Below are 27111 nucleotides of genomic sequence, written 5' to 3' on the forward strand. Positions count from 1 at the left end.
TGTCAGAGAAACAACTACTTTTTAGAAAAGTAAAATGAAATTACGTCCAGGACCATTAATTAGATGAAATTGGCTTTTGGTAATCCCAAGAAACAGATTCTTTCATATATTTCCAGTCTTTACTGAGCTATATTCAAGATACACCATTCAAGCCCTCAGCCCCAAATTTATTGAGAAGAACATATTACTGACACATCACCACTGTCATCCTGTGAGGAAAACTTTGCAAAAACTAATGCTGAGTACATTTTTTCCTTTTTAACTTCCTTCATACAAAACTTTGCATCACACAGAAGCAGTGGAATGGACTGGGTAGCCATGTAAAGTTCAAACCCTGTGTTTCTATGCTTATTAGAACTATTTAGGTAAGCATATTGAGATTGTCCATTGATGGTCATGTTATAAGTTAAAAAAACAGTTTGCCAAAAACAAAAACTTCAACTACATGTCACTAGCTGTCCAGTTGTTAATCAATATTGATTAATGAGTGACATTTGTTACAAGTGATTGTTCTGGATTGGGGCAAATTTGAGAAGAAACTTCCAAAGGGGTCCCCCTAGAAAGCAGATTCAAGCGGCCCCTCCCACAACTGGTTCAGGAAAATATTTCCTTGGAAAAAAGTAGAAAAACCCTGTTTATTTAACAAGCAAAGTATTCACAACCATAAAAAAAAAAAAATTGAATAATATTAAACAATAAAACCTCTCGTTGTTCTGAAGAGATGGCAAATTCAGAAAGTCCTTTTCTTGGGGTGTAGCTCGGCTCACTCAGTCTCTTATCAGTCCCTCCTGCACTGGAATGCTGCTTCCTGGGCCGGGCAGGCTACAGGTGTGAGCTCCTGGTGTTTCTCTGGGTTTTCAGTCCAGAGCAGAGCTGATCAGTTCCAAGAAAAAGAAAAGCCACAGTCCAGGGAACTTCTCTGCCTCAGCTACCTGAAAAACGAACTAAAAACAAAAGTGATCTCTCTCCCGCTGCCTATGCTGCTGACAACACAGTCCATGAGAAGGAAAGCTGAAGCTCTTATCTCTGTTTTGAATACAACTACCTCATACATTCCACTGCTTCTCCTTCTCCCCCCCTTCACTCTCAGATCTAGTTTTAAAGGTGCAAAACTTATTTCTGGGCTAAACAGATAATTGGAGATACAAGCATCATAAAATCACCCTAGGACAGTGATGAATTCTTTTTTAAATAAAAGATATCGCATCTTGTAACTATAATAATTCATACTGGCTGTTCAGCAAAATATTTTGCTTCATCTCTAAATCACTACCACTGTCTATCTCAATCACTCTAAGTAAAAATCAATAAAGAATTATCTTATTAATTACTGTTAGCTAAGACAAGAATGGAAATGGCAGTATAAACACAGACTAAGTATTTGTGTTTTTCTCTGTCTGATAATGGCAAGTGGTAGATATCTGAGAAGAGCTGGGTAAGCCAGTGATGCTCCCAACCTACCATCTCTGTACTATTATTTAGTTTTAATATTGCTGATACATTCCCTCATTTGTAAGGAAACACATTTTATGAAAGAAATGTGGTTCCTCGAACCTTAACCGACAGGGCAAAACTTGTTCCTAATAAAGACATTTAATCATGGAGCACTTGCACAGAGGACTTCTGAAGCTATGTAGCCTTCAAAGGTTTCTTCTTATGTTAATGATCTTTAGAAAGAAGACAAGCTAGAATAGAAATCAGTTATATCCCACACAGGTATCCTTAGTACAGGTATCCTTCTGTTTCATGACACAAACTATATTTTTAGTTAGAAATAAATCACATGATCAAAAATCACACAGCCTGTCCTTTATATCTAAAATTAATACCTTATCATAGGTTCTACAGTGAACAGCTCACCAACAATTAATTTTTACATTACTGATGAAAATTGAAAGGACCAAAAGTCACAGGGTTATTAAGCCTTTTGCTGTAAAGCTAGGAAATAGAAAAAGCTCCTGGATTTAGTAAGTTAATCTAATTAATGACGCAAAGCATTTCTTCATATGTTGGCCAAATATCTGCTGGAGTTTTTTACTGTCTCTACAAGTAGAGACTTTCCTGGAATGAGAAATATTATGTGGGTGAGTCTTTATTACTTGAGTGAACTATCTTAGTATGAGCATTAAAAAAAAAAAAAAAAAAAAAAAAAAAAAAAAAAAAAAAAAAAAAAAAGGTAAAAAGATTAGTTCTTGTTGAAGGGCAGATGCATTTAAAAAGTTGATTAATGATTGTAACTCTCTAAAGATTTAGTGAGGAATATCATAGAGAAAATGGGATCAACCCTTTTCTACCCAGAGAAAAAACTGGTTAAAGACACATAAGGAGCTAGCAGAGAGGGTCCAGGGGAGGGTGAGGGTTTTAAGGATGTCTAAGGAACTGGACCACCTCTCTTTTGAGGAAAGGCAGAGGGAGCTGAGCCTGTTTAGCCTGGAGAAGAGACAGCTGAGAGGGTGTCTTACCAACATATATGGTATGTTATCCAAGAGGATGGGCCAGAGTCTCTGCAATGGTGCCCAGTGACAGGACAAGGGGCAACAGACACAAATTTGGAAGTTCCATCTGAATATGAGGAAAAACTTGTTTACTGTGAGAGTGACAGAGCACTGGAATGAGCTGTCAAGAGAGATTTTGGAGTCTTCTTCTCTGGAGATGCTGAAAACCTGCTTGGATGCAAACCTGGGCAATCTGCTCTAGGAGAACCTGCTTGAGCACGTAGGTTGGACTAGGTGACCTCCAGAGATCCCTTCCAACCACAGTCACTCTGTGATTCTGTGAGGATGTCCTATTATCTTACACTTATAAACAAGTTTAAATTTTGTATTGTACATTTGTATTGTGCATTTTCCATTGTTTTAGGGGTTTTACTGCCATAGATTGAACAAATTTTAGATACTGCCTGGTGTTCAGAGTGCTATCATTAACTGCTGTGATTTCTCTCTCTCACTCCCTCACATCAGACATTAGGCATACATTCTAATATAACTGGTGTTTATAACTGTAAAAGGAACATTCTTAGTCAGTGTAAATAATTTGTTTCAATAGAGAAGATTTTAGATTTTGGGACTAGGCTATTTTAACACTATACCAAACAGTTCTTAAGCAATGATCATGCCTTCATAATAGCCAACATTTGTTCCAAGCGAGGAGTCTGGAGGTGGCTGCCCTCATTTTGCATGTAGGAAAGTTTAATAGTGAAGACAAGATCCATTAAATTTATTTTGATGTTTATGTCAAAAAGTGATTGTAGGCTTCTTTGATTTGCCAGTATAAAGGTGGTCTAGAGACAAACAATTTCTCCCTGGAGGTTTCCTGCATCATGCCAACATTTTCTTCGGGTCTTTGAACTAGTGCAGAAATATTCTTTTGCATAAAATTTTTCACTGTAGTTCCAGTTATCCTTCTAGTTAATGTCCAAATATAAATATTGGTTTGAAGGTGATTTAGAAAGTTTCTTTCCGACTATTTTTTTTCTGTCACTCTTATTTACTCATATACTTTCTATTGAAGAAATGTCTCTCTGAATTTTTTCAAAATCATGATACAACAACCTAGACCCATGTTTATTAATGGTTACTTGATTTTAGGGTTATGCTGATGTAATACAAACTTATCTGTATCAGAGTAGTCCAGAAAATTAGGGCAAATAGCTACAGGTGGGAAGTTATTGTGTGTGACTTTAAGCACATGAAACCATGTGAATGACAGTCAGAGTGTTAAAATAGGGTACCATAAGCAAAATTTCTGAGGTCAGCAGGTTAAAACCAATAATTTTTTTAACTAAGAATTTTTTAATGTAGTTTGTATCAGTTGTTTTTGGGTGAAGGGGCTACCACAAGTCACAGAGCTGGCATGACCAAGAGCCTCCATGAAGTGGAGTCACCAGTTTCACTAACTCCTGATTTGTGAAGAGCCAAATCTGATCCAGAGAGACAAGGCTTTGTGCATAATGTTATGTTATCTCTCAGCACAGGTCACTGGTAAAGTTCAAACTCTCTTGGCCAGCAGACCCTGAGTCTCTGCTGTTGCAGAGTGCATGGAAGAGCTTTTCGGGAAAGGCAACTGGCTCATACCAGAACTCTGGCACTCCAGACAGAGGCATCTTTCTTCCGGTTGTGAAAATTGAATTTTAATATGTTCTCCCTGTCAGTACAATCAGGGCAGAGGGGGTGAGGGACAGGAAGAGGCTTTTCTTCAAACTAATTGTTCCTGAGAGAAATGGGCGCTGAAGCTGCAGGATAAGCATGATGAAAAGACAGGATCTCTTCATTCAGTCTCTGTAGTGTTCCCGGAAAGTGGAGTTATACTTTTGTAGGAAATAAGCACAAAGGAAGAACCCCATAATTCCATCACCAGTTTCTCTTCTTCATGGGAAACGTGAATCTGGCTAACTTGGCAGGTGCAAAAAAGGTGAACAAGACTTTTTTCAATAGGAAACCATTCTGTACTGTGTTACTTTTTTTTACTAAATTTATCTTATGGTTTTTCATATGCTACACATTGAAGAATGCATATTTTGGTATACAGACAAAAACACAACCAAATTGCAGATGTTGTTACATGCAGTGTACAATATTGTGCTTCTGCTAGCTTAATGATAGCCTAAAATTTAATTTAACATTTAATTACGGGGTGTATCATAGAAAGAAAATAGTAATTCTTAAAAATATATGAAGTTCCAATGCATAAAAATACATTGAAAAGCTGAGAAAAGGATAATAGTAAAAAAAATGAACAGGTACACAATAATATTAGCGTTAGGTTTTACAGAGCAGAAACATGGTCTTATAGCAGGCAGAGGAAACACTCAAGGGTAAAAAGTAATGTTTAATATGAGAACAAGAAGCAGAGAGGAGAAACTTAAAGGCAATTCAAGCTTGTAAGCTAACTGAATTTATCAGGAAATAAGGAAAAAATAATATCTATTTCAGTTGCCTGCAACAGAAGCTGGTTATAAAATGGAAAATGACACTGTCATAAGCCATTGTTTCAAAAATCAGATATATCTGAAATAAATTGATGGACCAGATTATAGCATGAGAACTTTGGGTATTAACTTCAAAACTTCTGTCATATTAACTTTCTCTGGTTTCAAACACTTTGTAAAGAACAGCCAGACTCAGGAGATGTAAGTTGATTAAAACATGTGTGTGAAAGACATTAAACACAAAAAAATTATGGCAGTTGCAGAATAATTGTGGAAAAGATTTTTGTATATTACATATAATAGTTTCAACTCAACTTGATGTGAATATCAAGGCAAATAAATAACATTAACGTGCTCTCTCTAACACCTAACCAACTGAATTAAGTTTAAGATCTAGTACAATGAAAACTCAAATAATTTTTTCTTCAGACAAATATTATAAACACTTTTTAAATTTTAATCTAGTGTTCTATAAATTGGTATATATATTTATTTTTACTCTTTTTGAAATTCTGCTAAATTCAAACTTCATCTGACATTTATTATTACTGAAGAAATACCCATGTGTTGTTACATGTTTCTTTCTCAGCATAGAGGTACTACTGTACACATACAAAGTTGTGACTAAAAAACCATAGAGCAAATCAATATTTTTATTTTGGATGGAAATATCTGTGTATTTTACCAGTTGTTTGTTTGCTTTCTTTTAAAACTCTGAAGATTCTGTGGTTAATTTAAAAACTTTACAGTGTTTTTCTTATGTGTCAACTCGTCTGAAAATTCCCAGGCAAGGATTTGGGAGATAAACTGTGAATGCTGCAGGTCTGTGAATTGGACAAGCTGTATTAAATTTCTTATGTTGCATGGATTGTTTCTACTTCATACAATATTTTGCCCTTAAGTATGAGTTCATTATTGATGACTCAGATGTCTCAGATGTCTATCTTCTTGCCCTTGACTGAACCTGTAAGCAGATGGTTCAAATTGATATGAAAATTCTGTGTCTGGAAAAAATGGCCAGGCTGGTGAGTTCCTTGTTGCAGTGCTGAGAAGCATCAATGACTGCCTAGGAATCAGGGATAAGATTGAGTGGTTTTCCATAGGTTTCAGAGAACCAACCTGGCTTGTTCTTTTCTCTATTATTTTGGTAGTTTGAGTACTTTCAAGATCAGTCTATATAATGAATGGGTGTTATTGCTTTCCTTCTTGTAGTGTTGTACTGAAGGCACATTTTGAACAGAACAGATCAGGACAGATGAGATCTTGGACAGACAGATCCAGAGTAGAGAGTTTTTGCTTTTCTGGGCTTGACAGTATAATTTGGAAGAGTAAACCTCTCAAGCCCCTGTAACAAACTGATTTAAACACAGAAGAGCAAAGAAAACTAAGTCTGTGTGAATGAAATGGATCAAACCCAGAAAAGTTCAAAATATACCCCAAAACATGATTAAAATCAAATGAGATTAGATGTTCATGCCAAAAAATTAATATATTTTATTTAATAATAAAAGAAGTAGAGAGGAAGAAAGATTAAAAAAGGAAATAAATAGAAAAAGAGGTGTGAGGAGGGGACAGGGACAGTGACAGGGGTTATGTAGAAAGATATCACCCATCTGTGGGTGCCAGAAATATCTTGTTGCTCCCTTCCATCTGGTCTTGTTGGTGGTGAGGAGCCCCTTGCCACTGAAAAGTGTAGAATCCAATAGATTAAGATATGCTTTCGGTAGCCGGGAACGTCCCCTAAGGGGACTAGGTTTGACATTGTCCTTGCAAGACTCTGGATCTGTTGCAACCTTTTTCATTACATGTAGTGCTCTGGTGCAGGGTCTGGGGACCCCTTTGTGGGGGTCCTTTGATGGCCATAACATCCCCTCTGCCATCCCTCATGTGGATGTCCTGTGGATGTGGCTTTCCCAGGGTGGGAGACCACTGCAGCTGAGCTGGTCTGCACAGTGGAGGATGAGTGTTAACTGCCTCGGACCAGAGGCTTTTTTCACCACACCCCCAAAACCTCTCCTCTTCCCCCCCCCTTTGGTGTGAGGGTCTGTGTGATCCTGACAGAAGATAAGCCGGGTCTTCCATACAGATTTTGTTAAACAGTTTGGCTATAATAGCCAAAGGTCCTTCATAAAAAAGTTTAAGCCATAAACCATAACATTTCAGTCTCTGTCAGCACCAGACACAGAATAGCTTACACTGAGAAACTGGCATTATGGTGTCCATAGTCTAGTCACTACCGCAGGGCCTCACACAAGACTGCCTTTCTTGTTTGGCTCTGCACCTTTCTGTGGCCTTAGGGTAAGTTGCTTCATTCCTTTCACAATTTCTCTACCTGCAATAATGAGGGACATTAGGGGTCATGGAATTTCCTTCTTTGGTGATCCACAGCTCTGGGGCTGTAAGCAGCACAAACCCACAGACCTTGCTGTTAGATTTAGCACCCTCAATCTCTTGTCTTGGGTGCAAGCCTGGCTCCCTGAAACATCCCATTCAGCCTGAAACTGTGGTGCAGGCGAATCTTTCCCAGGGAAATTGGTCTAGAGCTAAAGGCACACAAAAATTGAAGGTACGCAACAATTGCAGGTACACAATCATTGCTGATTATAATTTTCATGTTCTCATTCACAGAACATAACTGCTGAGGAAGAGACAAGTTTGATTTTACAGATGAAGGGGGGGTCTGCTTAATTTTTATATATTATGTAGTATTGTCAAGCATTGAATTCAGTTTTAAATAGCCATCTCATAATAAACGAAAAGATGGATTTTAGTCCAGTTTTCTTAGAAACCACATTGACAAATTTCTCCAATTTTCATATGTTGGGCACTCCTATCTACCTGTTCTAACTGTTTATAGTGATAAAAATATCTAAACCAACTCAACATTTACCATTTTCCCTTTTCTTAGACAATGCTTCCATGATCTGCAAGTAAGCTGATATTTTTTAAGTAGAATTAGAGAGACAAACGGGTATTGAAGTGGCTCTCTGAGGCTATTCTGCATACTGTTCACTTCCTTGATCTTTTTAAGAGCTTTGGATCTCTTAATGGCATTATTTTGCTTAGTAGTGGTGGAAAAGGAAAAAGAAGAGATTGAGCTTTGGTACCATATTTAGTACCATAACTGTGGCTTGTATTTGGCAGTCAGCAAGTGACACTCCTCAGATATTTAAAATAAATAGCTTTTTGACAAATGGTGTCACTATAACATTGGAGAGAGTTCCAGTTGCTGAAATGATAGTGTACATTTCTAATCAAATTAAGCTGATGAACATGAAAATATATGAAGCCTGTACTTTTGCAGTTTTAAAGGCTAGCTGTGTCCAGATTTTCCTGCGGTGTTTTTTCCATTAATTTGTACGATTTGTTGCTGAAACTGACCTGCAGCATATGACTGTGTGTCAGATAGATGAGTCTTCAGCAATATTTAGAAAGAATCAACACAAAGCAAAAGTAAAATTATTGGTTTGGGGAGGTGATTAATATTTTGTTAGCTTTTAATATTTATTACTGTAAGATTATCTAATCCTAGAGCGCATAACCATAAAAATACCCCAAACAACGCAAATCCTTTTAACTCAAATATTTTTTTCTTAAAGAAAAATGTTTTGCTTATTCAATTCAATGTATTTTAAACTGAATATATTATATCTTTTGTTTATAATTTTTTTTTTTTTGTCTCAGCAAACTAACTTCTAGAAATGCCGTCCTGAGACAATTATAGAATCATAGAATGGTTTGGGTTGTAAGAGACCTTAATCACCTGGCTTCTACTCTTTCATATTTCATAGAAGAAGAACATTTAAATTCAAAGCTCAAATATTTAGACATTATTAGTGTTGATTAGCAAATCTGTGTTCACGAATTCATGTAAGTGTTGCTCAGATAAGCAGATTGTCTACTGATATGTGCAAATTAATATGGTGGTAAGACCCAATGTGTATGAGTCTGCCTTAGACTCCTACAGTGTGCAACTGAAAAATTCTTGCTCTGCTTCATATATATCAGTCATAGGTTCATGTGACAAAAAGTTAATGCATGAAGAGGGTCCCATCAGTATGTGTCATATTTCTATAAAAAATTCTGCAAAGTCTGAACTAGCCAGCCTAGAACTAGAAGGGCCACCAGAACACTTCACATTGTCCCTGCAATAGATTTTAATATATTCTGCAGAAAATTAAGCTGTTTCAAGCAGATCTGGATTGTTTTCTTGCATTGTGGGCAAATGTATGCCAAGAAACCACTACAATTCTTATTTTCTGTTCCCTTTTCTTCTGGCTGATTACTACAGATCATATTACATGCTAACTTACACAAGCAGTTAGTTCACCTTTAGGATCTTGGTGACAAGCAGAGATTATGTACTATCTGATGTATCATTTTTCTGTTATTTTTACTACTTTTAAAGAGGTAATTTTTCTTAATCTCAAATATAGTGTGATTTTTCATAGGACTGTATAGCTTTTGATATAAGAAAATCAAATCCATGTCTCTGTGCAGCAGGTGGGAGAACTTTCAAAAAACAACAGAAAAAAAATTTCTTCTGTTCTTATTAACTTTTTATTCTGTATATACCATGGATTTACCCAGACAGGTTGTGATATTGTAGTATGGTGATCATTAAGTGCATGGCAATGTGTCTGACATTTTACAAAGGAAGACTGTAGGGTGATTTGGATTATTTGGGATTTTTTTAAGTCTTCATGATAAACATATGAACTGAAATAATGAATTATTTTTATGAATAATGAATATAAAAAGGAAAACTTTAACCAGAAAATGTCTTTTTTAAAGTTTATTTCTTCTATGTACAATAAATCATAGGCTATCTGCTTGCCAAAAGGCCTTTTCAGTGGTCTCCTGGAAAAGAAATTGAGTAAATATGTTAATGTGTGCCTACATGTTTCATATTTGTCACCAAGACACACAAAGCAGTCACACGCAGACAAGAGATTTCGCAAGGCAGAGGTCCTTCCGAACCAGCTCCCAGCTCCCAGCTCCCAGCTGAGAGAGCGGAGAGAAGAGACCCCTTTGTTTATTTCTTACTTTTTATACATTTGTGGGTCTAGCAGAAGATTGGCTTTTTGGGGTTTCCACCCCTCAGCCTCAGTGGCCAGACCAATTGTCAGTTACAATTGTTTTCAGGTTAGAAATATGCAAACAAAGGACAGAGAATGAAAAATAAAGAATTTGTTTATGTTACATCTGTGGGAAAAGGTAGAAAACTGCTCTAATATTCTACAGTAACTAAAAGATCTGGCTCCATTTATGAAATTCAAAAAGGCCTTAAAAAAACTCAGAAAAAACAGGGTAACACATATTTTCCACAATTTTCAATTAGCAGTTTCTTAAAATGCACAATAATAAAATAAATGCAGTGTTACAGTATTTACTCAGAAAAACGCTTGAGTGAATGTTGAAAATAAAATGTATTTCTGGTAATTTTTTTCATGCCAGAGGTAATTTCTTTTACTGGGATTACTGATATGTGGCTTTTTAATATTTCATTTTTCATTCGATACCAGAAAGCTGTACAAACATGAACTAAACTCTCATACAGAAAAATCTGTGAATAATGTTTTTTAGAAATAGGAAAATAGTATCATTTCAGGTGAAGGACTTGCCTGAGTTCACACAGCATTTTAGAAGCAAAGCAAGGAACATTTCCTGGGAACTGTCATTCCTGTTCAGCATTTTTGAGATATAATAACTGAATACATGTCAAAATTTGAAATGACACCTTTTTCGTGCTTTATACGTATATGGATGATATTCTGCATAAATTTGTGTACACTTGGAAGCTTTAATGATTACTTATAAAGTCTTAGGCATAAATAGATTATTTATTCTCACCTTTTTTCGTGAATAAAATCTTTGTAAGTTTCTCTTCCTTCACCCTTGAAGTGAGACATTTTCTGTTGTCCTACCTCCTAATAAATCTTGTTTCTTCAAGTCTTTTCAGATTTGGAAGAGGGAGAAGTGTAGAGTTGGAAGGTGTGTTAATTCCCGATTTTTGTGTATTGTTTACTAAATGATAAACCAGCATTTTTAAAAGCCAGCATTAATGGATCTCATAATTTTTACTGTTTGCATCTGCACCATAGTATCATGGAATAATATGTTCATCACCCTCCTCAGCCCATCTGAGCCAAGTGCGTTATTGCCAAAGTATGTGGAGTATGAGAAGCACATCCTTAAACCCAGTGGATTCAGCAACTGACAAGAGTGAAATATTTAAAATGAAGAAGGTCGTAAAGCTTTGCTTTTAATTATTACTTTACCAATTATTGATTCTGTCCTCTCTCCGATTTGTTGCATGCTAATTGATCATGACACAAAGGAAATAATTAATTGATCGAGATACAGATTTTCTGAAAACGGAAGATTTTAGTGTCTTTTCTATTTATTTCTCCCATTAATTCATCTCAGTTTCATGCAACATTGTTAAGTCTGTAAAGCTGTTATGATTGTCTGCTCAGCCCCCCAGCTCTGCTGAAAACAGTCCAGATGGGTATTTTCCCAGAATTTAATCAAATAATAAGAGCTGTCAGCTAAGATTTCATGTAAATATGTCCATATTTCTAATCCTGTTCAATAGCAGAATTCAATAGCAGAACTACTTCCCCAGCTATAACACTCACTTGTTTAACTGATGGTTAGAAAATGCTTGTATTTTGTCAGTTCCACCTGCCAGAGTACATCTTTTCTTCCCTTATGCTTGGATTACAAACTCTCTGGGACAGAGAGCACTTTTTTCCTCTGGATTTCCACCACGCTTTGCACAGGGGCGTACTGATTTACTTCTAGCACTCCTAAACAGGGGTGTGTTGGTTTTGCATGGCCTGGTTTTTGGTGGGGGGTTGGGGGGGCATGGAGGTGGCTTCTGTAAGAAGTTGCTAGAATCTTCCACCACGTCCAGGAGAGCCAATCCCTGGTGGCTCTGAGGATGGACATGATGCTGGCCAAAACTGGGCCAGTTAGAGATGATGGTAACACCTCTGTGATGACATGTTTAAGAAGAAAATAAAAACAAAGTGGGGCACAGGTTTTTCTAGTCAGAGAAGAGGAAGAAGTGAGAATATGTGAGGGAAACAACATGGAGACACCAAAGTCAGTGGAGAAGGAGGGGGCTCAAGGCAGTGGAGCTGAGATTCCTCTGCAGGCCGTGGTGAGACCATGGTGAGGCAGCTGTACCACTGCAGCCCATGGGGATCCATGGGGTGTGCAGAAATCCACCCCCAGCCCATGGGGATCCATGGGGCGTGCAGAGATCCACCCACACCCTGTGGGGGAGGTGCCCATGCTGGAGCAGGTGGATGCCTCGAGGAGGCTGTGATCCAGTGGGAGACCTGGTGGAGAGGGAGGGCCCTGCTGCCAGGCTGGAGCAGCCTGTCCTTGGAGGACTGCACCCCATGGAAAGAAGGAGCCACACCGCAGCAGTTTTAGGAGGACTGTTTGCTTATGAGTGTGGACCCACATGGAGAAATTCATGGAGAACGGCCTCCCATGGGAGGGACCCTGCAGTCTCACAGGGGAAGGACTCCTCTCCCAGAGTAGCAGAAGAAAACCTCGGGTGACAAAACCGGCCAAATCCCCGTGCCCTGTCTTCCTGCACTGTCGGAAGGAGGGAGGGTTTGGGGGGAAGGAAAGGTCTTTTTAAGGACTTATTTTACTCCTCCTCTGATTTTGTTAGTAATAAACATACTTTGTACCTCTCAGCAGAGCCTGTTTTGCCCTTGGAGTGTTTTCTCCGGGTCCTTATGTCAACCCATGAACCCTTTGTGAAATTTCCCTCTCCCAGCTGTGGCAGGGGAGAGTAAGTGAGCAGCTCTTGTGGATGCCTGATGTTTGGCCAGTGTCAAACCATGACATGCTTTTGTAAAGTTACCATAGTTGAGCATGGAAAGCCAAAAAGTGTTGTTGTGTAAGTTCTCAGTTCATGATAAGCTTTCTACAGGCTACAACCACCTAATCTTAGCTTGCCAAAATGAAAGGCAACTTAGACTCCTTGTTTCAAAGCAAATACTTTATGTTTTAAAATTAGAGTGCTCCTGCAGAGCAGGATTTATCTTTTACTATAACATTCAACAGTAAAAGTGAATTAGAGTACAATTCAGGCACACAGTCTAAAGCCAGATTTAGCCACAGGTCAGCACTGAAGGGTTAAATTCTTAAACACAGAAAAACAGAATCACAGAATCAATTAGTCTGGAAAAGACCTCTGAGATAATTGATTCCAGTCTCTGACCTAGCACTACCTTGCCAATCGGACCATGGCACTAAGTGCTATGTCCAGTCTTTCCTCAAACATCTCCAGGGTTGGTGGCTCCAAACAACCTCTCTGGGCAGCCCATTCCAATGTCCAATTACCCCTTTTGTGAAGAAATTCTTCCTAATGACCTACCTAAATCTCCCTTGGATCACCCTTTCGGATCCATGCAGGCCTGAAGGTTTTGCAGGCAGCATTCTTCCTCTGCAGCCCAAGACTTGTCTAAAGCATCCAGGTTTAATTTCAGATCTGTTCTGGCTCTGCTTTTGTTACAATCCCAAATCACAGAGGAGTAAAGAAAACTAACTCTCTGTAAATAAAACAGAAAGAACTTTGAAGGTTTGAAATATTCCTCCCCCCCAAAAAAAAACCCAAACAAGATTAAATGTTGATACCAAAAACTTGATATATTTTTTTTTAGTAGTAGAAGAGGCAGAGAAAGAGAAAAGTAGAGAAAAAGAGAGAAAAGTTAGAAAAAGCTAAAGTTACTTTGTTCCATGTTCTGCCTTGATTCCACAATAATCTCAAAATGCATACACTTGGAGCAGAATTAGCAAATAACAGGGACCACTTAAAGCAGGGATGTTTCCTTGTGGTTTTCCTTTTGATGCAAATCTGCTAGAAAAGTATCCTGATGACTGGATCATATGCCCAGGAAACTGGAAGTTTCAGCTGGAAGCTTGAAGGACTAGGGTATATTTCCCCCAAGAGCTTCCTGGTGGCATTGGTGCAGATTAGGCAGTAGAGTAAGGTCTAGAGTAAGGGGAGAGAGTGTCCTACTTCCTACCTTTTTCCCCCTCCCTAATATTCAGTGAATGAAAACTTAATGTATAATCCTTGGAGCTAGGAACAAAAACTGAAGACTTCTTCCCCTCTTGGAGTGTGATGTCATCCTTTCATTTAATCCAGATTTTTCTATCTCGCAGTTTCTTGTATGTATGAATCTTGTACAGCTGTACAGGTGATTTTTAAAACATGGGGAGCAGCCCAAGTCAGACACCTTCTTCACAGAAGTAATGGTGAATGCTCGTCTATTGAGGGTACACAGGGTTCTTTTATACATATATCATTCTGGTGCATAAGCTGTTCACGCGGCATTTTACTACATGTCATTGGCTACCTCCTGGTGTCCATGGGCCCCAAAGGGCTATACTATTCACTAGTGTTATTTGCATAAGCATTCCTTTGCAGTTACCTGTTTTCAATTTTATTAAGGGAAAAAGCTGGTTCTCAGCCTCAGTGTCCTGGTTCTCAGGCTCAACGTCCTTGACAGTGCTAAACCAGAACTTTCCCAGCTCTGTAAGGCCCCTCTGTGTCTATCTCCAAAAATCCGGCTACAGTATAGTTCCAAGAGAAGGAAGGAAGAAGCAATCATCCTTTCAGCTTGCTCTAGACCCTAGCAATTAGGCTGCTTTCCAGGTCAGAGAAGTTGTCTACTTAGTTTTAGGATAAGGTATATTTGAGTTAAAGAACACGTTAAATAAAAGGAACTGTTTTCCATGTTGCTGCTCAAAACAAGCAGCAGCTTTTTGTCCCGTGTTCTTAAAAACTAAGGATCAAAACAGTGATTCACTTTGTTTGAGACTAGGATGTAAACAATGAAAACTATGGAATTTGCCAGATGGACCTACCAAATTTCTGGACTTTACCACAGGAGAAGAGAGGAGCGGAATTTCACACGCCCTGTTTCTTACTTAGAAACACCAGAGTACTTTCTTTTATCTAGCTCTTCTGGAAATTACAAACAGTCTGAAAATCATTTGCTTGGAACTGCAGGATCTTCTAGACAACTGACAGCTGATGAAGAGGATAACAAAATGAAACCCTTGTGTATCGAAAAAGACATAATTTATTCCTAAGGTTGAAATTTTAAAGCAATTTGTTAAAAATCAATTATATAGTTTCTAATTTAAAAACATACCAGATTTATTTAAAATGAAGACAAAAATCTGCCAGAAAATTTTAGTCATTCACAGAAAATGACAAAATGTTTATTAATATGGAGTTCATGGACAATTACAGGTATGGATCGTTTTATACTCCACCCACAGCCAAGCTGCTCAGCTATAAGCAGACTTGTCTGACAGCTAGTGAGAGAGTTAGCTCTGCCTGCTCTGAGGGTAGGATAAGCCTTCCCAAAGAGTAAATATATTAGCTTGGGCTTTGCATTTGGCTTAGCACTGTCCATAATGTATCTTTTGGAGCACAGCTGGCTCATCATGAAGGCAGAGCAAAGCCTGGCAGAGTGGGAACCTTGCCTGAGAGAGGTTTATCATGAAACTACACCTTTAGTGACTCTATTCAGTGTGACATGTCTTTTCATATTCTGAACATTTTTTTATAATAACCTGCAAATTGACAAACATACATGTTTCACAGAAAATAGATTAGCTTCAATTGTATTTTAGTGAGTCTTGATTTACACAAGACAACAGTAATTAATCATGGTAGGCAATAATGAGCTACCTGTAAAATCTGTCTTCAATAGGTAATGTAACAGTTATTATCTGAACTCAGTGTGTCTTTTCAGAGGGACAAAGCCCAATATCTTGCAATTTAATTTATTTTCTATTTGACACAGAATACAATAATAAAATGACACGTTAGCTTTGATCTCACAGAAGCCTAAACAATGGAAAAAATTGCTATGAATTCTACACTCTCCCCTACCATTTTTATCCATTGTAAATTTGGTTTCATTTTACTAGTGCTTTTCTACATCCTACGTTGGAGGCATCTAATACTGATTTTTATTCACTTGAGTTATACAACTTCATCTTGACTTGAATTATTTGCCTTGATGCATATATATTTTTTTTTCCCCACAGGAAAGAAGGTTTTTGCTGTTTTAACACTACTACTCTATGAAAGAAGCAGAATATACTCCATCCAAACAAAACCAGTCAGCCTTACATTGCTTCCTGCTGCAAACATAAACATTTTGTTATATTTCAGGCTTATGCCACCTGAATGAAAATCAGTGATGAGAGAAAAGACAAGCCCTATTTATAGAGAACTCCAACACTTCAACACAAACTGTGTCTGATGTCTTCCCCTGGATGATTAGAGCAGGAAAGGACCAGCAGCGGGTCAAAAGCATTACGTGTGCCATGATTGATGCAGTGGAGGAGATTGTTGTGCCCAAGCAGCAAAGCCTGCAGGTCACTGGGATATAGCATCTCTTATAGGGAAAGGATAGTGTGAACCACAGAGCAGAATTCAGTTATCATCAGAGCTGATGACTCCAGTAAATTCTCTGAAGTGGAAGAAGAGGTTAATGAACAGAGTCAGAGTGTAAGGAAGAGAGAGATGAGGATTTGTTCTGACTAGTAACAAGAAGCTGCTCTTCTTCCAGCACTTCCTCAAAGTAGGACATAGGCAATGGCCAGAAGGTATTTCCTAATGTGATCTTTGAACACTGCTGCAAGCATCTGATTAAATGCTTGATTGCAGAAAACAGACCAGTAAAATCTAAAGTCCATTAATATTTAGGTTTAATGTGCATAATTCTGAGAGTCACTGCAGCTTACACATTCACTCTACAGCTAGAAAAGTAGATGTTTCTGAAATACCTAAAAAGATTGAATCTTGTCCTTCTGCTGCAGCTTCATATTAAAAAATTTATAAAACATTGCTGTCCTCAGAAGATAATCCTGCCAGCTCAGTGAAACTTGTAGGATAAACTGAAGTTCATAATAACTGGAGCTATTTATGCAACTATTTCTGTCAGAAATGCTGATCTGTCATAGGCTGAGGGGGTGACGTGCATATTTTTCAAAAACTCAGTGTCCTTCTCAGAATACTGATGAACAGTGGTGGTCTTTCACTTGATATGTGAATTGCATGAAGACTCCTCAAAGTCAGAGTTCAAGCAGCTGCTGGAGATAACTGTACAGCGGAGTCAGCAAAAACATGGTCTGGGTAGCAGGTTCACAGACAAGCACACAAGCTGGCATCACCAATGAAGATGAATATGCATTAGGACAATCTTAGTAATCTTAGAAGACTACAGACACACATCCCTTCTGCCAGCCCTGCTGCAGAGGCAGCAATCTGTGTCAGCAGGGTAACAAGGAAGAGCTGAAAAGGTGATTCAAACCCATGGTGGAGTTTGCTTATACAAGAGCGACACAATAATCTTTGTGTTTGTGATTTAAGCAGATGTCTAGCTATTAGGAATTCAAATGAAATCTTCAAGAGATCTTTAATGAACAGTGTTTAATATCACATTTAGCTTCTGTGAAATCTGGACATTGATAGGGATGGAGGAAAAGTCTAGATGAGACATGGTGCTGATCCTTTAGAATATTATATTATTTATCATGCTGGAAGTCATATCAGCCCAAACAACTTTGTGAGTATAAAAATTGAAAATCATACTTGAGGCACAATTCTAATGGGTGTTAAAGCTCTTGCAGTGGAAGTACAGTATTATATTTGCACAATAATGCAAAATCTTAATTCAGAGGGAAACAGCACAGTTTTCTACCTCTGATGATTTTATAGTTAATGCAATCAGAACTATAACAGTCAGACTTTGCACGCATGTGCTGGTCCAAAGAAAGTTAATATCTTTTTACAAAAATACATATTAATCAACAGCACTTGTTCTGCCTAAAGATAAACCTTTCACAATAATTTAAATTTGGCTTAGGATTTAATGTGTGAAAACATATGTATGCCTACAATCACAGCTTCATGTGTTTTTTAATGGTATTTGTATTGGCCAGGAGAACCATTGTGTGTAACATCTAACTGTGACTGTAAATCTACTTGGATCTAAGCCTGGCATCTCTCAGCTGTGATCAAACCAACAATCATCTTCCATGCAGCAACTGTGAGATATCTTTGGTGTATTGACAAAGAAGGTTAATATTTCATTTTGGGCATAAAGAAAATGAGAATTGACCTAAATATCCCTTTTGGAGTGATGAAAAGAGCACTGAATTTAGTAACGTTTAAGTGTTTAATCTTATACATTTTTATTTTATTTTATATGAATTTATTTTATTTTAATTGAAATTAAAAGGACAGTTTACAACATTAGTGCAATCCAAATAATAAACTGATAATTTTTTAAGCTGCTTGGTGGTTAAGACCTCTCTAAAAAGATATTTCAGCACCTTTTAAAAAGCTGTTGCATTAGAAATTACATTACCTCTAAGGAAGAGTTATAACCTTATGAATTTTCTCCAAAGGAAATATTGATGTCAAAGTAAGAAGAGATCATTTATAGATGGAAGTCAGTGGAGTGCTATGAAAACTAAAAGTATGAAGTTTAATTATGCCTTCTAATTTCTTTTAAAATACTTTAAAATGTTAATTTGTCCATAGCTTTTTTTCCTACAGTTTCAACTTTGTTCCTCTAATGGAAGCTTGTTGTTTGCCCTTACTGGAGGGCAAATAGAAGTATATATAGTATATGTGTATATACAGTCTATAGATACATGCATATATATAGTATATAGATATATATGTTAATATATAGACTGCAGTTTAGGAAAGTCAAAATTATTTTCCTATTAGGTAAGTATGAAAACAGTTAACCTGAATGAGAATTTAACAAATAAATACAGGACATGTCTACATGTTAGGGGCTTTTGTCATAATAGTTGCAGGATTTTCTTTAAAATACTAAGAACTTATATTTCTAGTTCAAAATATGTTTATTTCTAATATTCCTGTGCCACCTGGTCCTGGAGCATCAGTAGAACCATCAAACTTCATGAGACTAAGGAGTGATAGTCCTGTCATGCACAAATAAACATGCAGCTGCTGTGGGTCATTTAAATGCAATTTCCAGTTTCCCCCACATTTCTCTGTCAAAAAGTGTCTTCTCTAATAGAGCTATAAGTTCTATTTCCTATGTTACCAAAGCTCACTTCAAACAGTAATATATGTTGGATTTATTTGTAAAAAAAACTGTTTGTGTTGTACATCAAATACATGAACAAACTCCTTTATATGGAATATGAGCTGATGCATATGCTGCAGAGATGGTGCTATAGCTGTAAAAGATGGATTCTATGGAAAATCTCTGACTATTGAACAGAGAGAATATTTACTCTGTACTTCATGTTTTACTGCAGTCAGGTTTATTGTTAAGGAAAAAAAAAAAGGAAAATTCAGTGAAGTCCAGAAGTCTTATAGAAAAAAACTAGCAAAGATCCAAACTGTTGTGCCTGAATTAGATTTGCTCTTCCATCTCCTTTGATTTATTTTAAACTTTTGTATGTTGAATTTTGAGGGTAGCATATTCTCTGAAATGGTAGAGACAAAAATATTTTAACTTTCTAAAGTCTATGCCACAAGTGTGAGATGACCTTTCTTTTTCTTTTTTTTTTTCTTTTTTCCTTTTTTTTTCTTTTTTTTTTTTTCTTTTTTCTCTTTCTCCTTTTCTATTCCATTTTGACAGCCACCAGTGTTCTCTACTTTTCTGACAAGGATGAAGTGATTAACTGTACATAGAACTCCTTGCTGTTACAGAGGAATGAATTTCTGAGGCAACAGGAGATGTTTACAAAGCTGTTCATTGTACGATTCCACAAGGACACTTCATTCAGATAGTAAAATATACTCAACAGGTTATCAACACATGCCATTTTAAAAGCAGCAGGAAGTGATCAATGGAGCAAGAGAAGGCAAGAAATTTCACGGACTCAGGTTTCCAGTTTCTCAGCTCAAATCTAGATTTGTACTCTTCTTCTAAGACTGCTAACAAACACCAATTCCACATGTGCCCTTGAGCAGAATTCTCCATCAGTCCCTACATTTCTATTCCAGTTTTCCTGGAAAAAGACCAGTTCCTTCAACACGTATGTTTTGATGAGGCTGCTGAATTTATTTTAGTCCATCTAAATTTTTGTCAGACAGGCTCTGCTCTCACAAATCCTGAATGAATCACTGAGAAAACTCAGGACTCACTCATTTTAGGTGCCCCACTATACATGGTTTGTAGCAGCCGAGAGTGACAATTACAGTAAAAGTAATCTCTCAGAGATGTAGGAAGAACAAGGAGGCACAGGATGATAATGGAGAATGTAGCTAGCAATTTTTAGCAAATCTTCAATCAACATGTGTGCAAATTTCTTCTTCAGGGAAATAGAGCTAGATTAGACTTTGCTGGGTATCAGCAGAACAGGCAAAAAGCTGAAGATGCCTTTCACTACTCCGCCACTGCCCAAGTTACACTTCAAACTAGGGCTTCTTTGAAGAAAATTCTGTTTGAAGGTTTTAACCCAGAGCAACATTTTATTCCCTATCACACTCCTGAATGTGGCTGAAAAGAGTTCAGCTAAGGTAACAATCCTCCACAGATATCTTTTGCATTGTTTGATGTATAAAAACATAATCAAGTGCATTGAAACAATAAAATAATAAATTAGAAAGATAAGGGGAAAACTGCTGGATCAGGTATTGAAAGAAATACGAAAATTGCAATGGCCTGTGTAGGACACACTGGTGACAAACCATAGAATTTTGGCTGCTAGAGTTGCTTAGCCATCAACATACTTCTTTATTATCTATATCGAATCATGGAAACATAGAATGGTTTGGATTGAAAGAGACATTAAAGATCATCTTGCTCCAACGCCCTGCCATGTGCAGGGAAACCTTTCACAGACCAGGTTGTGCAGTTTCATCCAGTTTCCAGAATAACCTCCTTCACCCTTCTGGCCTTGAACACTGCCAGGAATGGGGCATCCACAACTTTCTGAGCAACCCATTCCAGTGTCTCACCAAACCCAGAGTAAAGAATGCCTTCCTAATGTGTAACCTAAACCTGCACTCTTTTGGTTTGAAAGCATTCTGTCTTGTTCTATCCCTTCATGCTTTTGTTAAAAGTCCCCCTTCGTCTTTCTTACAGGCTGCCTTCAGCTACAGGAAGGACACAATGTGGTCATCCTTAAACCTTCTTTTTCCAGGCTGCACAGTCTGAATTCTCTTAGCCTTTCCTCATAAGAAAGGTGCTCCATCCCTTTGATCTATTTGGCCACTCTCCATAGGACCTGCTCCAACAGCTCCTTGTTCTTCCAGTGCTGGGGACCCCAGAGTGGATGCAGCGATCCAAGTGGCATCTCACTAGAGTGGAGCAGAGGGGTAAAACCCCGTCTCCCACCTGGCTGCGCTGCTTTCTGGACTGTGAACACACATTGCCAGGGCATGTCCAATCTCTCACTGCCAGCATCCCCTGTTGTAACGGGGAAAGCAACAATCCCCTTCTTGGCAGGGCTGCTCTTGATCTGTCCCCCAGCCTGTATTGATACTGGGGGTTTCCCCAACCCAGCTGCAGGACCTTAGACTTGGTCTTATTAAACCTCATGAGATTCCCATAGGCCCACTTCTTAAGCCTGTCTACATTCCTCCGGATGTCATCCTGTCATCCAGATGTATCAGCCATACCATTCAGCCTGGTGGCATATAAATCAATCTTATTTACATCCTACCCTCATATCATTCTCTTCTAAGAGACTTAAGCACACAGAGTTAATTACCATTTCTTTTCCATTAGACTTCTCAAGTCTTTTAAGAATCTGTGAAACTGCCAAAACAAAACACTCATTACCTGCAACCAAAAGCAACTTGTTGTCTACTGCTTTATGTAAATAAAGGGAAAAAAATTAGATGAACAAGTGTAATTTATTTCTGGACAATGGAAGCAATGGACAATTTATTTCTGGACCATGGAATCAATGGACCTTAGGGGTGGTTGTATTGAACTTGACATCTATGAAGGATTAGCCACATTCACATTAGCTACATTCTCATCAGATCTTTCTCTAGTCTATTCTAAATAAACTAGACCTCCAATATCAGAAACACTTATCCTTCCCCCCTGTTCCAGTGTTTCAATACTGATACTGTTAAAGGTTTATTCTCAAATTTAACCCCAGCCTCTTCTACATAAAATTAAGCCCATTGCACCACCAATGTGCAAAAGATAGCACTTCCTTCCTCAGTACTTCATTCCTCAAGTATGTGAAAAGCTCTGTGTGTATAGCTTTGTGTAAATATAAAAGAAATTACAAGTTAGATGGTATTTTTTTTTTTTTTTAATTGGTCTAAATAACTCCCATTTGTTCCTTACAGGTTTTATTTTTAGCCCTCTGGTCATACTCAGTGCTCTATTCAAGACTTTTCAGAAGGTCCAACTCCTTTGAAATACACTCCAGCTGGAGTGTTTCCATTTCTGGAAAATCTAGAGCAGATTTCACTGGTCTGACAAGCTGTAGTTCTTTTTATGTTATCCCACATGGTCTGTGTCTTTTTTGCAGCACAGGAAAATATTTCGCAACAAGGTAAAAGTTTAAACATTGTTGTTCATCTTTGTGACATGCAGTAATCTTTAGTTCCACCTAACAGCTACTTGCCCACCTTCCTGTGTGTCACTGACAATTCTTGCCCCTATTCCTAGGTTCGTCTGCCTCCCAATGTTCCTCAGGCTGCACCAGTCTGAGTAGAACAGGGTATTGTAAAAAAAATACCTTTTCAGAATTCCTTTCAGGTGCCCTAGTTTTCTTTCCTCCTTGAGCCCCTGCCTTAGCATTTAAACCTATTTCATATATGAATCCAAATACCTTGGAAAGCTACTTGCTCTTTTGATCTCAATACATTAAGAATCATATCCAGAATTATTCTAAAAATTAAATTTAGACACATAAATTCACTTAATCAATACGTAAAACTGCCCCATTGCTTAAGCAAAGGACAGTATACACACCTAAAAGAAGACTATAATCTAACAAAACCTTCGCTAAACTGGGATTTATATGTTTAGTAGCTACATGACAATCCAATCTACTTGTTTTCTAACACCTCTATACAAAATTAATTAGATGTCTCCTTAATTAGTTGACAACAGAGTATGAGACTAAACTTAATTACACAAGCTTGTTCAGAAGTACTTATTCTGGAACATATCTCCTGCTTTGAGCTTCCTTTTAATCTAGTTAGGTGTCCTTAATGCTTAGTTTTTATGAAGGTCTCTGGAGAAGCCTGATTACTCTTAGGAGTAATCTTTTAATCTGACTGTAAACTGGACTAACTCCTAAACATACTTAGGAATTAGTGGCAGTTTCTGTTTGTGAGCTAATGAAAGTCTAATTGGTCTAATTAAAAAAATTGCACCTAACGTGAATAAAAGGCTCAAAGGACTGATACACCAGCATGGATGTCTTCAGACCAGCTCTCCTGCACTAGAATCTACCCCTCCTCATGGTCTCTAATTTTACAGTTAAAGACCTATATTTAGGAGAAAATTGAATCTTTAAAGATATTTTCAAGTAGAGACTCTAGGTACTTAGATTAGGAGGGATGAGCTATTGTTTTTGCTCCTTGGCAAAGAAATGCCATCCTAAACCTTAATCGCTAAAAAAGTATTAAAAATCCTGCTAGAATATACATCCAGCAAAGATGCCATTTTCACCTATGGAGATCAGCTCAGTGCCTGGTGACTCCTATGCTGTAGGACTCTTGTAGATTAGAATTGAAGATCCTGGTCAAATACAGATACTACTGATCAAAGTAGTTCCTGTTCGTAAAGAGTGATGAAAATGAAGAATGCTAAGTCAGACACCTTTCACAGGACATGGAAATCTCAAGTGACAGACAACTGGTGATCTTTCAGTGAAAGATCAGCATGTAGTCATACACACCAAATAGAAAACAAAGGGAGAAATTCATGTCTGAACACATGAGAATATAGTGCTATTATTAATGATTGTGTCAGCATAACACATCTTAAAAACAGAAGTCACTATTTCTGGTACAATAAATTCCAGATAGGACCTCAAAATTGTCAAAGGAATGGTAATATTTGTCATGTTAGACAGTATTTTACTTCTCTTACTAACACATCTCAAAATGCTCAGAAAATTTCCATTTCACGAACTTGATGAAACAGAGAATTAAATTAATTAACTCTTTCCCTGAGTAAATGGGCTTAACTGCCTGTAACACCATATTTTTTGCATCAAAACACACTAAGTATGCAAAATTTTTATGTCTCTTCTGTGACCTGAAATCTTCCTTTGGAAATCACTTCAATCCTTCCCCCAGCCTCCAGCTGGTACTTTTGTAATAATAGTATTTGACATTAAGTAACGAGATGTAAGCTGAAGAGAGGATGTCAGTTCAGCGAATGTCATATCCAGCTACAAGTGAAATCTGATGCAGACAGGTGTAAAAGCAATGAGGTATGAACTGAAGCTGCATTTTCTTCAATCAGACGCAGATAGAGACATTGATATGACTTCATCTCTTCTTCAGGAGACCTAGTTCAGACATAGCTGTATGACCAAAGCTCATACATAGCTTTGATTGGTTTTTAGAGGCAAAAAAATAAAAGCTAGAAAGAAACAAAAAACCAGTCTAAAACTTAGTGCCAAGGACGTTATAAATTCAGTATATCTAAAGTATGCTGCATTTTGTTTCCTTGCTAGGAAAGAGTATTCTTAACCTGTTGTTTCCTAAGAGCTGTGTGGAATCTGTGGAATCTACAATTAAATGATGATTGAAAATTTATTTGACAGTTGTAAGGGTAATATTGGAAAGGAGGAGGAAAAAACCAAAAAGTATTAGCAAAATCAAAAGAACTTCAATAAGTTCATTAAAATTGCCCATGAAACTCCTGAACATGAAAAGAAATCTACAGAGGGGAAAAATATTTATGTGATGTATATTTTTAAAAGTACCGTACTCTAGAGAGAGCCCTTTGAAATATTGAAGGGATTGCATTTTTTGTTTCCAGCTCTTTAGGAACTATGGCAACTCAGAATCAATTGTCAAAGTGGTCGTTTTAAAAAGTATTTATATGTAAAGTTGATGTACTATTCTTAATTTTTTTTTTTTTGTTCTACTCTGTTTATTTATTTTCTGTGTTTTTTTAAAAAGCTTTTACCTTCTCAATATATTTATGTCATATGTAAGAAAAAAAGAGTGTTTGATTATCAAAAACTATAATAAAACTACCAAGTAGAAACAGCTGTGCTGCATACAATCAGTAACCAGACAGAACTGGGGCCTGTACAGATGTGTAAAGAAAGGTACGAGAAAGAACACAACATGCACATTGGGATTTCTTTGGAATCAAACTTCTGAACTGGTGCTTATAACTTTGAGTTGAGTATCCTTTGTGAGTTTTACTTTTGTGAATTTGTACAATTACTTTTTGAATGCTGAAAAATTTTGTCATTTGCAACTGACAGAGAATTACTTCTGAAGTTCATTAATACATGTCATGGAAATGCATGTCTTTCTGATTGTTTCAAACCTGCCATGTCATAATTTTTAAAATTACCTCTAATTCTCATAATACAGGATTCAAGAACCAGCTTTTTTCTATCTGCTTTCTCCAGGTTATTCCATGTTCTTAAAGACCTCTTTAATGTCTTTTCCAGGCTGAAGACTCTTTGTCTATTGATTTAACCCTCTTACAAAAATTCATTCACTCTTCTCTGAATCTTCTGCAGGTGAGCCATATAATTTTTGAAATTGTCTAACCAGAACAGTAATGAAATGGGAATGCTGTGGATTGTTTGAATGTATGTATATGTTCTTTTTTCTGTCAGGCATTTTTTTCCTAATAATTTATTACATTTTACCTGCTTCATTGATAATTATTGAGTAATGAACTGATGTTTGCACTAAAATTATTGATGTCATATCCAAAACCATTTTCAGAGTTCAGATTGTATCCTTGTATATTTGAAATTAGGATAGGTTGTCCTCATAAAAACATTTCCTTTTAATAAACATGGAATTATGTTTGCCATTTTATTTCTCAGATGCTTAACATATGATCATCAATTTCTGAATTTTTTTGATGAGTATTCCTCATTCTGACCCCCAAATCAATATTATTAGAAACCTTGGTCATCTCATTCAAATTCTTTTAACAATCATGGGTAAATAAATTGAATAGCACATCTTATCATTAATTCCTATAGGATTCTCAGTGTCCTCAGACATCTACACCACCTACAACTTATTCCTACTTTTTAATTCTGATCTTTTAAATGGTTGCTTACACTTTTAATGAACGTCTTATTTATCCCATGCCAACTGAGATTTTCTTCAGGGTTTTTAGTAAAAGTTTTTAAAAAAGATTTATGGAGATTTTAATAGCCTGTAGTAACTTGATGACTCTTGTTCTTGGGTATGAGCATTTTGAAGAATTCTAGTAGATTAGCAAGATATGTCTCCTTGCTCCGAAAACAAGCATTTGGCTCTTCCCCAGAGTATCACATACTTTTGTGATTGTGTGTATGTGTATGCACAGTCTGCCTCCTATTGAACTTGCCACTATTTTCTTCCAACACAGAAATCAGGTTTCTTATTTGTAGGTTTGGGAGGCTTATTTTAGATTATTTTTTTTTAAGTTGCCATTATATTTATCACCCTCTCTCCCAAATCTACTGGAGCAATTTTCACAGAAAGCTCACATACCATAGTTAAATAGGTAATCTCTTTCATACTTCGAAGAATACCATCTTGGTCTGCCAAGATCATTCCTCATTTCACTAGTTCATACTAGAACCTTTTTTAATGGCACTTCAGTTTAGGTATATCCTCTAGTACCTTGTTCACAAATTGGCCCTCTGGCCTGAGTATCTTTTTTAGGTCTTCCACTGTGGATATAGAAGAAAGCAAAAATTGCTGTCGTTTTCTAGGAAAGCTTGATTGGTTTAAACCAATGTGCCGAGGAAAAATGAAAAAAAGAAGAAATTTGGACATGAATAGAAAAAATTCCCATATTACCTGGAGAACTTTAATGCTTCATTCTGAGGTCTTCATAAATTTGACTTTGTTTCATACCAAGGCATAGATAAAACTGATTTCAGGTTTAGTTGCTCTAACAAATTGTTGTTTGTTGGACATATAACTGTAGTTTTGGACTATACAGCTGAATAATACA

This window comes from Hirundo rustica, chromosome 3, assembly GCF_015227805.2.
Source record: "Hirundo rustica isolate bHirRus1 chromosome 3, bHirRus1.pri.v3, whole genome shotgun sequence".
NCBI classification, from domain to species: domain Eukaryota; kingdom Metazoa; phylum Chordata; class Aves; order Passeriformes; family Hirundinidae; genus Hirundo; species Hirundo rustica.